This window comes from Chiloscyllium plagiosum, unplaced genomic scaffold (assembly GCF_037043375.1).
Source record: "Chiloscyllium plagiosum isolate Xiang-an unplaced genomic scaffold, Cpla_swu_hap1 HiC_scaffold_13, whole genome shotgun sequence".
Lineage (NCBI taxonomy): Eukaryota > Metazoa > Chordata > Chondrichthyes > Orectolobiformes > Hemiscylliidae > Chiloscyllium > Chiloscyllium plagiosum.
Genome location: NW_028270151.1, coordinates 31,250,173 through 31,266,448, shown reverse-complemented (window position 1 = coordinate 31,266,448; position 16,276 = coordinate 31,250,173). Strand labels below are relative to the sequence as shown.

Below are 16,276 nucleotides of genomic sequence, written 5' to 3'. Positions count from 1 at the left end.
GACCACCCGCCCTCTCTCTCTCTCTCTCTCTCTCCCCACACTTTCCCTGGAGTTCTACAGAGGGGTGTACCCTCAATTCCCTACCCCATTACCCAGATAATCTGACCAACATTGTCCTGAACAGAGCAGAGGTGGAACCTGTCAAAAAGTTGTGTGTGTGGATGTGGCTGCGTGTGCTATTTGGAGACTTACACCACAAAGGCAGCAGCTGCAGTCTTATTGTTAGTGTCTAATCCAGCTGTCCCGAGAGGGGGCGGGGGCAGTGCTGGATGGGGATAGGGTGACGGGGGGGGGGGCGCAGTGCTGGACGACAATGGAGGGAGGCAACTGGACGAGGATGGGTGGTGGGCGGGGGCAATGCTGGATGAGGATGGGGGGTGAGGGAGCAGTGCTGGACAGGGGGGCAGGGGCAGTGTTAGACAGGGATAGGGTGGGCGGGGGGTCAGTGCTGGATAGGGGTGGGGCAGGCGGGGGGCAGTGCTGTACGATGTGGGAGCAGGCGGGGGGCAGTGCTGGATGAGGATGGGGGGCTGGGTGGGGGGCAGGTGGGGGCATTGCTGGATGGGGATGGGGGCGCGGGCAGGGGTCGGGGGCAGTGCTGGATGGGGATGGGAGTGGGGGGAGCAGTGCTGGATGGGGGTGGGGCGGGGGCAGTGTTAGACAGGGATGGGGGCGGGGTGGCAGTGCTGGACGGTGATCGGGGCGGGGGCAGTGCTGGACAGGGATGGGTGTGGGGGCAGTGTTAGACAGGGATGGGGGCAGGCGGGAGACAGTGCTGAACGAGGATGGGGCGAGGGAGCAGTGCTGGACGGGGGTGGGGGCAGGCGGGGTACAGTGCTGGACGGGGTGGTGGCGTGTGCAGTGTTAGGGATGGGGGCGCGTGGGGGGCAGTGCTGGACGAGGATGGGGGGGTGGGGGCAGTGTTGGACGGGGATGGGGTGGCAGTGCTGGACGAGGATGGGGTCAAGGGGGGCAGTGCTGGATGAGGATGGGGATGTGGGGGGTGCAGTGGTGGATGAGGATGGGGTGGCAGTGCTGGACGAGGATGGGGGGGTGGGGGGCAGTGTTGGACGAGGATTGGGGCGGGGTTAGTGTTGGACGAGGATCGGGGTGAGGGTGCAGTGTTCGATGAGGATGGGGTGGCAGTGCTGGATGAGGATGGGCGGGCGAGAGGGGGACAGTGCTGAACGAGGATGGGGGGTGTGGGAGGGGGTCAGTTCTGGATGAGGATGGGGGCGGGCAGGGGGCAGGGGCAGTGCTGGACAGGGTTGGGGGCGCTGGCGGGGGCAGTGTTGGACGGGGATGAGGGGGCGGAGGAAGTGTTGGACGGGGATGGGGGGGCGGGGGGCAGTGTTGGACGGGGATGGGGGCGGGGTGCAGTGTTAGATAGGGATGGGACGGGTGGGTCAGAGATTGGGGGGCTGTGCTGGATGGGAATGGGGTGGCAGTGCTGGTCGAGGATGGGGGTGACGTGGCAGTGTTGGACAAGGATGGGGACGGGAGCAGTGTTAGATGGGGATGGGGCGGGTGGGGGCTGGGTAGGGGTGGTGGGGCAGTGTTGGACGGGGATGGGGTGGCAGTGCTGGACGAGGATGGGGGTCGAGGGGGGGTGCAGTGCTGGACGAGGATGGGGGTGTGGGGGGAGTGCTGGATGAGGATGGGGTGGCAGTGCTGGACGAGGATAGTTTGGGGGGCAGTGTTGGACGAGGATTAGGGGCATGGGCAGTGTTGGACGAGGATGGGGGGTGAGGGGGCAGTGTTCGATGAGGATGGGGTGGCAGTGCTGGATGAGGATGGGGCGGCGAGAGGGGGGCAGTGCTGGACGAGGATGGGGGTGTGGGACGGGGTCAGTTCTGGACGAGGATGGGGCGGGCAGGGGGCGGGGGCAGTGCTGGACAGGGTTGGGGGCGGGCGGGGGCAATGTTGGATGGGGATGAGGGGGTGGGGGCAGTGTTGGACGGGGATGGGGGGCGGGGGGCAGTGTTGGACGGGGATGGGGGTCGAGGGGGGGCAGTGCTGGACGAGGATGGGGGTGTGGGGGGGGGGCAGTGCTGGATGAGGATGGGGTGGCAGTGCTGGACGAGGATGGGAGGTTGGGGCCAGTGTTGGATGAGGATGGGGGGTGAGGGGGCAGTGTTCGATGAGGATGGGATGGCAGTGCTGGACGAGGATGGGGCGGCGAGAGGGGGGCAGTGCTGGACGAGGATGGGGCGGACAGGGGGCGGGGGCAGTGCTGGACAGGGTTGGGGGCACAGGCGGGGGCAGTGTTGGACGGGGATGAGGGGGTGGGGGCAGTGTTGGACGTGGATGAGGGGGCGGGGGCAGTGTTGGACGGAGATGGTGGGCGGGGGGTAATGTTGGGTGAGGATGGGAGCGAGGTAGTGTTAGACGGGGATGGGGGCGGTTGGGGGGCAGTGCTGGATGGGAATGGAGTGGCAGTGCTAGACGGGGATGGGGGGGCAAGAGGGGGGCAGTGCTGGACGAGGATGGGGGCGAGAGGGCAGTGTTGGACAAGGATGGGGGGACGGGAGGGGGCAGTGCTGGAAGAGGATGGGGATGGGAGGCAGTGTTAGACGAGGATGGGGTGTGAGGGCACAGCGTTGGAAGAGGAGGGGGTGGCAGTGCTGGACGAGGGGGGGCGGGGGCAGTGCTGGAAGGGGATGGGGTGACAGTGTTGGGCGGGAATGGGAGCAGGTGGGGGGCAGTGTTGGATGGGGATGGGGGTGGGGGGCAGTGTTAGACGGGGATGGGGGTGCGGGAGGGCAGTGCTGGACGAGGGTGGGGGGAGTGGGAGGGGGACCGTGCTGGACGAGGATGGGGTCGGGGGAACAGTGTTAGACGGCGATAGGGCGGGTGGGGGGCAGTGCTGGATGGGGAGGGGGTGGCAGTGCTGGATGAGGGTGGGGGGCAGTGCTGGACAAGGATGGGGTGGTGGGAGGGGCAGTGCTGAACGAGGATGGGAGGGGGGGAAGGGGCAGTTCTGGAAGAGGATGGGGTGGCAGTGCTGGACGAGGATGGGGGGCGAGAGGGGGGGGAATGCAGGATGAGAATGGGGGTGTGGGAGGGGGGCAGTGCTGGACGAGGATGGGGTGGCAGTGCTGGACGAGGGATGGGGGGACGGTAAGGGGCAGTTCTGGAAGAGGATGGGGTGGCAGTGCTGTACGAGGATGGGGATTGTGGGAGGGGGTCAGTTCTGGACGAGGATGGGGGTGGGCAGGGGGCAGGGGCAATGCTGGACAGGGTTGGGGGTGGCGGTGGCAGTGCTGGACAGGGATGAGAGGGCAGGGATGGTGGGCGGGCAGGGGGCAGTGTTGGATGGGGATGAGGGGGCGGGGGACAGTGTTGGATGGGGATGGGAGGGCGAGGGGGCTGTGTTGGACGGGTTGGTGGGTGGGCGGGGGACAGTGTTGGATGAGGATGAGGGGGCTGGAGCAGTGTTGGAAGGGGATGGGGGCAGGCAGGGGGCAGTTTTGGACGGGGATGAGGGGGAGGGGCAGTTGGACGGGGATGGTGGGCGAGGGCAGTATTGGATGGGGGTGGGCCGGGGGCAGTGTTGGACGGGGATGAGGGGGTAGGGAGCAGTCTTGGACGGGGATGGTGGGCAGGAGCAGTGCTGGATGGGGATGGGAGGTGGGGGGCAGTGTTGGATGGGGATGAGGGGGCTGGGGGCAGTGTTGGATGGGGGTGGGGGGGCAGTGTTGGACGGGGATGAGGGGGCGGGTGGGCAGTGTTGGACAGGGATGGTGGGCGGGTGCAGTGTTGTACGGGGATGGGGGTGGGCGGGGGGGCAGTTTTGGACGGGGATGAGGGGCGGAGGGCAGTCTTAGATGGGGATGGTGGGTGGGGGCAGTGCTGGATGGGGATGGGAGGTGGGGGGGCAGTGTTGGATGGGGATGAGGGGTCTGGGGGCAGTGTTGGATGGGGGTGGGGGGCAGTGTTGGAATGGGATGAGGGGGCGAGTGGGCAGTGTTGGACGGGGATGGTGGGCGGGGGCAGTGTTGTACGGGGATGGGGGTGGGCGGGGGGGGCAGTTTTGGACGGGGATGAGGGGCGGAGGGCAGTGTTAGATGGGGATGGTGGGTGGGGGCAGTGCTGGATGGGATGGGAGGTGGGGGGGCAGTGTTGGACGGGGATGAGGGGGTGGGGGCAGTGTTGGACGGAGATGAAGGGCGGGGGGCAGTGCTGGATGGGGATGGGAGTGGCGGGCAGTGTTGGACGAGGATGGGTGCGGGGGTAGTGTTAGATGGGGATGGTGGCGATTAGGGGGCAGTGCTGGATAGGAATGGGATGGCAGTGCTCGACAAGGATGGGGGTGAGGGGGCAGTGTTGGACGAGGATGGGGGCGGGGGCAGTGTTAGACGGGGATGGGGGCAGGTGGGCGCAGTGCTGGATGGGGATGGGGTGGCAGTGCTGGACGAGGATGGGGGGTGGGAGACAGTGCTGGACAGGGATGGGGTGGCAGTGCTGGACGAGGATGGGGGGGCAAGAGGGGGGGCAGTTCTGCACGAAGATGGGGGGGTGGGAGGGGGGGCAGTGCTGGACGACAATGTGGGGTGGGAGGGCAGTGTTGGATGAGGATGGGGGACGGGAGGGGGCAGTGCTGGATGAGGATGGGGGGTGAGGGTGCAGTGTTGGACAAGGAGAAAGTGGCAGTGCTGGACGAGGATGGGAGGTGGGGGGCAGTGCTGGAAGGGGATGGGGTGGCAGTGTTGGATGGGGGCGGGGGCAGTGTTAGACGGGGATGGGGGGGCGGGAGGGAGGCAGTGCTAGACGAGGATGTGTGGCAGTGTTGGATGGGGATGGGGCGGGAGGCAGTATTAGACGGGGATGGGGTGGCGGGAGGGAGGCAGTGCTGGACGAGGATGTGGGGGCAGGGGGGGGCAGTGCTGGACGAGGATGGGGGGCGGGGAGGCAGTGTTAGACGGCGATGAGATGGGTGGGGGCAGTGCTGGATGGGGATGGTGTGGCAGTGCTGGACGAGGGTGGGGGGGCACTGCTGGACGAGGATGGGGGTGGCAGTGGGGCAGTGCTGGACGATGATGGGGGAGCGGGCGTGCAGTGCTGGACGAGGATGGAGTGGCAGTGCTGGATGAGGATGGGGGGCAGGGGGGGCAGTGTTGGACGTGGATGAGGGTGCGGGGGGTGCAGTGCTGGACAAGGATGGGGGTGGGGGGCAGTGCTGGACGAGGTTGGGGGCGGGGGGCAGTGCTGGACAGGGATGGGGTTGGGGGCAGTGTTAGATGGGGATGGGTGGGGGGCAGTGCTGGACGAGGATGGGGGTGCGGGGGGGGCAGTGTTAGACGTGGATGGGGGCAGGCGGGGGACAGTGCTGGACAAGGATGGGGGCGAGGGGGCAGTGCTGGACGGGGTGGGGGCAGTTGGGGGACAGTGCTGGATGAGGATGGGGGCGAGGGGGCGGTGCTGGACGGCTTTGGGGCAGGTGCAGTGTTCAACAGGGGTGGGGGGCAGTGGTGGACGAGAATGGGGGTGGGCGGGGGGTAGTGCTAGACGAGGATGGGATGGCAGTGCTGGATAAGGATGGGGGTGTGGGGGGCAGTGCTGGACGTGGATATGGCGGGTTGGGGGCAGTGCTGGACAGGGATTGGGTGGCAAGTGCTGGATGAGGATGGCAGGCGGGGGGCAGTGCTGGATAGGGGTGGGGGGCAATGTTGGACAAGTATGGGGGCAGGGTGTAGTGTTAGTCGGGGATGGCGGCGGTTGGGGGGGCAGTGCTGGATGGGAATAGGGCGGCAGTGCTGGACAAGGATTGGGGGTAGGGGGGCAGTGCTGGACGAGGATGGTGGTACGGGGGGCAGTGCTGGACGAGGATGGGGGTGCAGTGCTGGATCAGGATGGGGTGGCGGTGGGCAGTGCTGGACGAGGATGGGGGCGGTGCTGGATGAGGATGGGGTGGCAGTGGGCAGTGCTGGACGAGGATGGTGGTCCGGGGGTAGTGCTGGACGAGGATGGGGGGGTGGTGCTGAATGAGGATGGGGTGGCGGGGGGGGCAGTGCTGGATGGGAATGGGGGACGCAGGAGGGGGCAGTGCTGGATGAGGATGGGGGGCGGGAGGGGGGCAGTGCTGGACGAGGATGGGGCGGCAGTGCTGGATGGGGATGAGGTGGCAGTGCTGGACGAGGATGGAGGAGCCGGGGGGCTGTGCTGGACGAGGGTGGGGGGGCACTGCTGGATGGGGATGGTGTGACAGTGCTGGACGAGGGTGGGAGGCACTGCTGGATGAGGATGGGGAGCGGGAGCGGGGCAGAGTTGGATGATGATGGGGGCGGGGGGCAGTGTTGGACGAGGATGGGGTGGCAGTGCTGGGCGAGGATGGGGGGCAGGGAGTCAGTGTTAGACGTGGATGGAGGTGCAGGGGGGGCAGTGTTGGATGAGGATGTGGGGGCGGGAGGGCAGTGCTGGACGAGGATGGTGGCAGGAGGGGGGCAGTGTTGGAGGAGGAGGGGGCGAGAGGGTGGCAGTGCTGAATGAGGATGGGGTCAGGGGGCAGTACTAGATGAGGATGGGGGCGCAGGGGGCAGTGCTGGACAAGAATGGGGTTGGGGGGCAGTGTTGGACGAGGATGGGGTGGCGGGGGGGGGCCGTGCTGGACAGGGATGGGGTTAGGTGCAGTGTTAGACGGGGATAGGAGCGGGTGGGGGGCAGTGCTGGACGAGGATGGGGTGCGGGGGGGCAGTGTTAGACAGGGATGGGGACAGGTGGGGGACAGTGCTGGACGAGGATGGGGGCGAGGGAGCAGTGCTGGATGGGGATGAGGGGGTGGGCGGGAGCAGTGCTGGATGAGGATGGGGGGTGGGGGGCAGTATTAGACGGGGATGAGGGGGCGGGGGCAGTGTTTGACAGGGATGGGGGCGGGGGGCAGTGTTAGACGGGGATGGGGCGCGCGGGGGCAGTGGTGGACAGGGATGGTGGGCGGGGGGCAGTGCTGGATGGGGACGGGAGGGCGGGGGGCAATGTTGGACGGGGATGGTGGGTAGGTGGCAGTTTTGGACGGGGATGGTGGGCGGGGGGCAGTGTTGGACGGGGATGAGGGGGCGGGAGCAGTGTTGGTCGGGGATGAGGGAGCGGGGGCAGTGTTTGACAGGGATGGGGGTGCGGGGGGCAGTGTTGGACGGGGATGGGGGGCGGGGGGCAGTGTTAGACGGGGAAGGGGGGCGCGGGGAGCAGTGGTGGATGGGGATGGTGGGCAGGGGGCAATGCCCAATGGGGACGGGAGGGCGGGGGGCAGTATTGGACGGGGATGGTGGGCAGGTGCAGTGTTGGACAGGGATGAGGGGGCGGGGGCACTGTTGGACGGGGATAAGGGGGTGGGGGCAATGTTGGACGGGGATGGTGGGCGGGGGGCAGTGTTGGACAGGGATGAGGGGGCAGGCGGGGGCAGTGCTGGATGAGGATGGGGTTTGGGGGGCAGTGTTGGACGGGGATGGGGTTAGGTGCAGTGTTAGATGGGGATAGGGGTGGGTGGGGGCAGTGCTGGACGAGGATGGGGTGCAGGGGGCAGTGTTAGACAGGGATGGGGGGCGCAGTGGGCAGTAGTGGACGGGGATGGTGGGTGGGGGGCAGTGCTGGATCGGGACGAGAGAGCGGGGGGCAGTGTTGGACGGGGATGGTGGGTAGGGGCACTGTTGGATGGGGATGAGGGGGTGGGGGCACTGTTGGAAGGAGATAAGAGGGCGGGGGCAATGTTGGACGGGGTTGGTGGGTAGGTGCAGTGTTGGACGGGGATGGTGGGCGGGGGGCAGTGTTGGACGGGGATGAGGGGGTGGGCGGGAGCAGTGTTGGACAGGGATGGGGTTAGGTGCAGACGGGGATAGGGGCGGGTGGGGGGCAGTGCTGGACGAGGATGGGGTGCGGGGGGCAGTGTAAGACAGGGATGGGGGCAGGCGGGGGACAGTGCTGGACGAGGATGGGGGCGAGGGAGCAGTGCTGGATGGGGATGAGGGGGCGGGGCAGTGTTGGACGGGGATGAGGGGGTGGGTGGGAGCAGTGCTGGATGGGGAGGTGGGGGGCAGTGTTGGACGGGGATGAGGGGCGGCGGCAGTGTTTGACAGGGATGGGAGCGGGGGGCAGTGTTGGACGGGGATGGGGGGCGGGGCAGTGTTAGACGGGGATGGGGGGCACGGGGGGCAGTGGTGGACGGGGATGGTGGGCGGGTGCAGTGTTGGATGGGGATGAGGGGGCGGGGGCACTGTTGGACGGGATGAGGGGGTGGGATCACTGTTGGAAGGAGATAAGGGGGCGGGGGCAATGTTGGACGGGGATGGTGGGTAGGTGGCAGTGTTGGACGGGGATGGTGGGCGGGGGGCAGTGTTGGACGGGGATGAGGGGGTGGGCGGGAGCAGTGCTGGATGAGGATGGGGGGGTGGGGGGCCGTGTTGGACGGTGATGAGGGGGCGGGGGCAGTGTTGGACAGGGATGAGGGGGCAGGGGCAGTGTTTGGCAGGGATGGGGGGCGGGGGGCAGTGTTGGACGGGGATGGGGGGCGGGGGGCAGTGTTGGACGGGGATGAGGGGGTGGGCGGGAGCAGTGTTGGACAGGGATGGGGTTAGGTGCAGTGTTAAACGGGGATAGGGGCGGGTGGGGGGCAGTGTTGGATGAGGGTGGGGTGCGGGGGGCAAGGTTTGACAGGGATGGGGACAGGTGGGGGACAGTGCTGGACGAGGATGGGGGCGAGGGAACAGTGCTGGATGGGGATGAGACGGCGGGGGCAGTGTTGGACGGGGATGAGGGGGTGGGCGGGAGCAGTGCTGGATGAGGATGGGGGGTGGGGGGCAGTGTTAGACGGGGATGAGGGGGCGGGGGCAGTGTTTGACAGGGATGGGGGCGGGGGGCAGTGTTGGACGGGGATGGGGTGGGGGGCAGTTAGACGGGGATGGGGGGCGCGGGGGCAGTGGTGGACAGGGATGGTGGGCGGGGGGCAGTGCTGGATGGGGCGGGAGGGCGGTGAGCAATGTTGGACGGGGATGGTGGGTAGGTGGCAGTTTTGGACGGGGATGGTGGGCGGGGGGCAGTGTTGGACAGGGATGAGGGGGCGGGAGCAGTGTTGGTCGGGGATGAGGGAGCGGGGGCAGTGTTTGACAGGGATGGGAGTGCGGGGGGCAGTGTTGGACGGGGATGGGGGCGGGGGCAGTGTTAGATGGGGAAGGGGGGCGCGGAGAGCAGTGGTGGATGGGGATGGTGGGCAGGGGGCAATGCCCAATGGGGACGGGAGGGCGGGGGGCAGTATTGGACGGGGATGGTGGGCAGGTGCAGTGTTGGACAGGGATGAGGGGGCAGGGGCACTGTTGGACGGGGATAAGGGGGCGGGGGCAATGTTGGACGGGGATGGTGAGTAGGTGGCAGTGTTGGACGGGGATGGTGGGTAGGTGGCAGTGTTGGACGGGGATGAGGGGGCAGGCGGGGGCAGTGCTGGATGAGGATGGGGTTAGGGGGGCAGTGTTGGACGGGGATGGGGTTAGGTGCAGTGTTAGATGGGGATAGGGGCGGGTGGCGGCAGTGCTGGACGAGGATGGGGTGCGGGGGGCAGTATTAGACAGGGATGGTGGGTGGGGGGGCAGTGCTGGATCGGGACGGGAGGGCGGGGGGCAGTGTTGGACGGGGATGGTGGGTAGGGGCACTGTTGGATGGGGATGAGGGAGTGGGGGCACTGTTGGAAGGAGATAAGAGGGCGGGGGCAATGTTGGACGGGGATGGTGGGTAGGTGGCAGTGTTGGACGGGGATGGTGGGCGGGGGACAGTGTTGGACGGGGATGAGGGGGTGGGCGGGAGCAGTGTTGGACAGGGATGGGGTTAGGTGCAGTGTTAGACGGGGATGGGGCGGGTGGGGGGCAGTGCTGGACGAGGATGGGGTGCGGGGGGGCAGTGTTAGACAGGGATGGGGGCAGGCGGGGGACAGTGCTGGACGAGGATGGGGGCGACGGAGCAGTGCTGGATGGGGATGAGGGGGCGGGGGCAGTGTTGGACGGGGATGAGGGGGTGGGCGGTAGCAGTGCTGGATGAGGATGGGAAGGTGGGGGGCAGTGTTGGACGGGGATGAGGTGGCGGGGGCAGTGTTTGACAGGGATGGGAGCGGGGGGCAGTGGTGGACAGGGATGGTGGGTGGGGGGCAGTGCTGGATGGGGACGGGAGGGCGGGGGGCAGTGTTGGACGGGGATGGTGGGCGGGTGCAGTGTTGGATGGGGATGAGGGGGTGGGGGCACTGTTGGACGGGGATGAGGGGGTGGGATCACTGTTGGAAGGAGATAAGGGGGCGGGGGCAATGTTGGACGGGGATGGTGGGTAGGTGGCAGTGTTGGACGGGGATGGTGGGCGGGGGGCAGTGTTGGACGGGGATGAGGGGGTGGGCGGGAGCAGTGCTGGATGAGGATGGGGGGGTGGGGGGCCATGTTGGACGGGGATGAGGGGGCGGGGGCAGTGTTGGACAGGGATGAGGGGGCGGGGGCAGTGTTTGGCAGGGATGGGGGGCGGGGGGCGTGTTGGACGGGGATGGGGGGGCGGGCGGCAGTGTTGGACGGGGATGAGGGGGTGGGCGGGAGCAGTGTTGGACAGGGATGGGGTTAGGTGCAGTGTTAGACGGGGATAGGGGCGGGTGGGGGGCAGTGCTGGACGAGGATGGGGTGCAGGGGGGCAGTGTTAGACAGGGATGGGGGCAGGCGAGGGACAGTGCTGGACGAGGATGGGGGGGCGGGAACAGTGCTGGATGAGGATGGGGAGGTGGGGGGCAGTGTTGGACGGGGATGAGGAGGCGTGGGCAGTGTTTGACAGGGATGGGAGCGGGGGGCAGTGTTGGACGGGGATGGGGAGCGGGGGCAGTGTTAGACGGGGATGGGGGACGCAGGGGGCAGTGGTGGACGGGGATGGTGGGTGGGGGGCAGTGCTGGATGGGGCCGGGAGGGCGGGGGGCAGTGTTGGACGGGGATGGTGGGCGGGTGCAGTGTTGGATGGGGATGAGGGGGCGGGGCACTGTGGTGGACGGGGATGGTGGGCGGGGGGCAGTGCTGGATGGGGACGGGAGGGCGGGGGGCAGTGTTGGACGGGGATGGTGGGCGGGTGCAGTGTTGGACGGAGATGAGGGGGCGGGGGCACTGTTGGACGGGGATAAGGGGGGGGCAATGTTGGACGGGGATGGTGGGTAGGTGGCAGTGTTGGACGGGGATGGTGGGCGGGGGGCAGTGTTGGACGGGGATGAGGGGGCAGGCGGGGGCAGTGCTGTATGAGGATGGGGGTGTGGGGCATGTTGGACGGGGATGAGGGGCGGGAGCAGTTTTGGACGGGTATGGGGGAGCCGGGGGGCAGTGTTGGATGGGGTTGTGTGGCGGGGGCAGTGTTGGAGGAGGATGAGGGGGTGGGCGGGGGCAGTGCTGGACGAGAATAGGGGGCGGGGGCAGTGTTGGACAGGGATGGTGGGGCGGGGGGCAGTGTTGGATGGGGTTGAGGAGACAGGCAGGGGCAGTGCTGGACGAGGATGGGGGGGTGGGTGGCAGTGTTGGACGGGGATGGGGGGCGAGGGGCAGTGTTGGATGGGGTTGGGTGGCGGGGGCAGTATTGGACGGGGATGAGGGGGTGGACGGGGGCAGTGCTGGACAAGAATGATGGGCGGGGTGCAGTGTTGGACGGGATGGGCGTGCGGGGGGCAGTGTTGGACGGGGATGAGGGGGCGGGGCAGTGTTAGACGAGAATGGGGGGCGGGGGGCAGTGTTGGATGGTGTTGTGTGGCGGGGGCAGTGTTGGAGGGGGATGAGGGGGCGGACGGGGGCAGTGCTGGACGAGAATGGGGGCCGGGGGGCAGTGTTGGACGGGGATGTGGGGTGGGGGGCAGTGTTGGATGGGGATGAGGGGGCAGGCGCGGGCAGTGCTGGACGAGGATGGGTGGATGGGTGGCATTGTTGGACGGGGACGAGGGAGCGGGGGTAGTGTTGGACAGGGAAGGGGGTGCGGGGGAAAGTGTTGGATAGGGATGGGTGGCGGGGGCTGTGTTGGATGGGGATGAGGGGGCGGGGAGCAGTGTTGGATGGGGACGGGAGGGCGGGAGGCAGTGTTGGACAGGGATGGTGGGCGGGTGCAGTGTTGGACGGGGATGAGGGGTAGGTGTCAGTGTTGGACGGGGATGGTGGGCGGGGGGCAGTGTTGGACGGGGATGAGGGGGCAGGGGCAGTGTTGGACAGGGATGAGGGGGCAGGCGGGGGCAGTGCTGTATGAGGATGGGGGTGTGGGGCAGTGTTGGACGGGGATGAGGGGCGGGAGCAGTGTTGGACGGGTATGGGGGAGCCGGGGGGCAGTGTTGGATGGGGTTGTGTGGCGGGGGCAGTGTTGGAGGAGGATGAGGGGCTGGGTGGGGGCAGTGCTGGACGAGAATGGGGGGCGGGGGCAGTGTTGGGCGGGGGCAGTGTTGGACAGGGATGGTGGGGCGGGGGGCAGTGTTGGATGGGGTTGAGGAGACAGGCAGGGGCAGTGCTGGACGAGGATGGGGGGGTGGGTGGCAGTGTTGGACGGGGATGAGGGGGCGAGGGGCAGTGTTGGATGGGGTTGGGTGGCGGGGGCAGTGCTGGACGAGGATGGGTGGATGGGTGGCATTGTTGGACGGGGACGAGGGAGCGGGGGTAGTGTTGGACAGGGAAGGGGGTGCGGGGGACAGTGTTGGATAGGGATGGGTGGCGGGGGCTGTGTTGGATGGGGATGAGGGGGCGGGGAGCAGTGTTGGATGGGGACGGGAGGGCGGGAGGCAGTGTTGGACAGGGATGGGGGGCGGGTGCAGTGTTGGACGGGGATGAGGGGTAGGTGTCAGTGTTGGACGGGGATGGTGGGCGGGGGGCAGTGTTGGACGGGGATGAGGGGGCAGGGGCAGTGTTGGACAGGAATGAGGGGGCAGGCGGGGGCAGTGCTGTATGAGGATGGGGGTGTGGGGCAGTGTTGGACGGGGATGAGGGGCGGGAGCAGTGTTGGACGGGTATGGGGGAGCCAGGGGGCAGTGTTGGATGGGGTTGTGTGGCGGGGGCAGTGTTGGAGGAGGATGAGGGGGTGGGCGGGGGCAGTGCAGGACGAGAATGGGGGGCGGGGGCAGTGTTGGACAGGGATGGTGGGGCGGGGGCAGTGTTGGATGGGGTTGAGGAGACAGGCAGGGGCAGTGCTGGACGAGGATGGCGGGGTGGGTGGCAGTGTTGGACGAGGATGAGGGGGCGAGGGGCAGTGTTGGATGGGGTTGGGTGGCGGGGGCAGTGTTGGACGGGGATGAGGGGGTGGGCGGGGGCAGTGCTGGACAAGAATGATGGGCGGGGTGCAGTGTTGGACGGGATGGGTGTGCGGGGGGCAGTGTTGGACGGGGATGAGGGGGCGGGGCAGTGTTAGACGGGAATGGGGGCGGGGGGCAGTGTTGGATGGTGTTGTGTGGCGGTGGCAGTGTTGGAGGGGGATGAGGGGGCGGACGGGGGCAGTGCTGGACGGGGATGAGGGGGCAGGCGGATGAGGATGTGGTTTGGGGGGCAGTGTTGGACGGGGATGAGGGGCGGGAGCAGTGTTGGACAGACATGGGGGGTCGGGGGGCAGTGTTGGATGGGGTTGTGTGGCGGGGGCAGTGTTGGAGGGGGATGAGGGGTGGGCGGGGGCAGTGCTGGACGAGAATGGGGGGCGGGGGCAGTGTTGGATGGGGATGAGGGGACGGGGGGCAGTGTTGGATGGGGATGAGGAGACAGGCGGGGGCAGTGCTGGACGAGGATGGGGGGGTGGGTGGCAGTATTGGACGGCGATGAGGGGGCGGGGGGTAATGTTGGATGGGGATGGGTGGCAGGGGCAGTGTTGGACGGGGATGAGGGGGCGGGCGGGGGCAGTGCTGGACAAGAATGGTGGGCGGGGTGCAGTGTTGGACGGGATGGGGGGGTGGGTGGCAGTGTTGGACGGGGATGAGGGGGCGGGGGGTAGTGTTGGATGGGGATGGGTGGCAGGGGCAGTGTTGGACGGGGATGAGGGGGCAGGCGGGGGCAGTGCTGGACAAGAATGGTGGGCGGGGTGCAGTGTTGGACGGGATGGGGGGGCGGGGGGCAGTGTTGGACGGGGATGAGGGGACGGGGCAGTGTTAGACGGGAATGGGGGGGCGGGGGGCAGTGTTGGATGGGGTTGTGTGGCGGGGGCAGTGTTGGAGGGGGATGAGGGGCGGGTGGGGGCAGTGCTGGACGAGAATGGGGGCCTGGGACAGTGTTGGACGGGGATGTGGGGTGGGGGGCAGTGTTGGATAGGGATGAGGGGGCAGGCGGGGGCAGTGCTGGACGAGGATGGGTGGGTGGGTGGCATTGTTGGACGGGGATGAGGGGGCGGGGGCAGTGTTGGACAGGGATGGGGGCGCGGGGGGCAGTGTTGGATGGGGATGTGTGGTGGGTGCAGTGTTTGACGGGGATGAGGGGGCGGGCGGGGGCATTGCTGGATGAGAATGGTGGGCGGGGTGCAGTGTTGGATGGAGATGGAGGGGCGGGGGGGCAGTGTTGGACGGGGATGGGGGGCGGGGGCAGTGTTGGACAGGGATGAGGGGGCGGGCGGGGGGCAGTGCTGGATGAAAATGGGGGAAGGGGTGCAGTGTTGGACGGGGATGGCGGGGCGGAGGGCAGTGTTGGAGGGGATGGGGGCGGGGGGCAGTGTTGGACGGGGATAGGGGCGGGCAGGAGGCAGGGGCAGTGCTGGACAGGGCTGGGTGGTGGGTGGCAGTGCTGGACAGGGATGTGGGGGCAGTGCTGGACGAAAATGGGGGGCGTGGTGCAGTGTTGGACGGGGTTGGGGGCGGGGGGGCAGTGTTGGATGGGGATGGGGGTGGGCGGGAGGCAGGAGCAGTGCTGGACAGGGTTGGGTGGTGGGGGGCAGTGTTGGACGAGGATGAGGGGCAGGCGGGGGGCAGTGTTGGACGGGGATAGGGGGGCGGGGGCAGTGTTGGACGGGGGTGTGGGGTCGTGGGGCAGTGTTGGACGGGGATAGGGGCGGGCAGGAGGCAGGGGCAGTGCTGGACAGGGTTGGGTGGTGGGTGGCAGTGCTGGACAAGGATGGGGGGACGGGCAGGGGGCAGTGTTGGACGGGGATGGGGACGGGTGGGGGGCAATGCTAGATGGGGATGGGGTGGCAGTGCTGGACGAGGATGGGGCGCAGGGGGCAGTGCTGGAAGGGGATGGGTTGGCAGTGCTGTACGAGGATGGGGCGCAGGGGGCAGTGCTGGAAGGGGATGGGTTGGCAGTGTTGAACGGGGATGGGAGCGGGGGCAGTGTTAGATGGGGATGGAGGCAGGTGGGGGGCAGTGCTGGATGGGGATGGGGTGGCAGTGTTGGATGGGGATGGGGCAGGCAGGGGTCAGTCCTGGATGAGGATGGGGGTGGGCAGGGGACAGGGGCAGTGCTGGACAGAGTTGGGGGGTCGGGCGGGGGCAGTGTTGGATGAGGGAGCGGGGGGCAGTGTTGGACGGGGATGGGGCGCAGGGGGCGGTGCTGGAAGGGGATGGGTTGGCAGTGTTGGACGGGGATGGGAGCGGGGGCAGTGTTAGACGGGGATGGGGGCGGGTGGGGGGCAGTGCTGGATGGGGATGGGGATGGGGTGGCAGTGTTGGATGGGGATGGGGATGGGGGCCGGGGGCAGTGTTAGATGGGGATGGTGGGGTGGGAGGGGGGCAGTGCTGGACGAGGATGGGGAGGTGGGGGGCCAGTGCTGGACGAGGATGGGGGGACGGGGGGGCAGTGTTAGACAGCGATGGGGCGGGTGGGGGGCAGTGCTGGATGGGGATGGTGTGGCAGCGCTGGACGAGGGTGGGGGGCACTGCTGGACGAGGATGGGGACGGGAGTGGAGCAGTGCTGGACGAGGATGGGGGGATGGGGGCAGTGCTGGACGAGAATGGGGTGGCAGTGTTGGACGAGGATGTGGGGGCGGGAGGGCAGTGCTGGACGAGGATGGGGGGGTGGGAGGGGGGCAGTGTTGGAGGAGGATGGGGGCGGGAGGGGGGCAGTGCTGGAGGTGGATGGGGGCACCGGGGGACAGTGCTGGACGAGGATGGGGTGGCAGTGCTGGACGAGGATGGGGGGGGTGATGGCAGTGTTGGACGTGGATGGGGGTGCAGGGGACAGTGTTGGACGAGGATGTGAGGGCGGGAGGGCAGTTCTGGACGAGGATGGTGGGGGCGGGAGAGGGGCATTGTTGGAGGAGGATGGGGGCGAGAGGGGGGCAGGGCTGTACGAGGATGGGGTGGCAGTGCTGGACGAGAATGGATGGCGGAGCGGGCAGTGCTGGACGAGGATG

The 16,276-nt window shown here is 68.1% G+C and overlaps 1 long non-coding RNA gene across 1 annotated transcript in view; it reads left to right on the top strand.

Annotated features, from left to right (window-relative positions):
* The window catches only part of LOC148148291 (uncharacterized), a 30,519-nt gene that overhangs the window by 5,724 nt on the left and 8,519 nt on the right, over window positions 1–16,276 (top strand). The gene's annotated exons all lie outside the window — the stretch shown is intronic.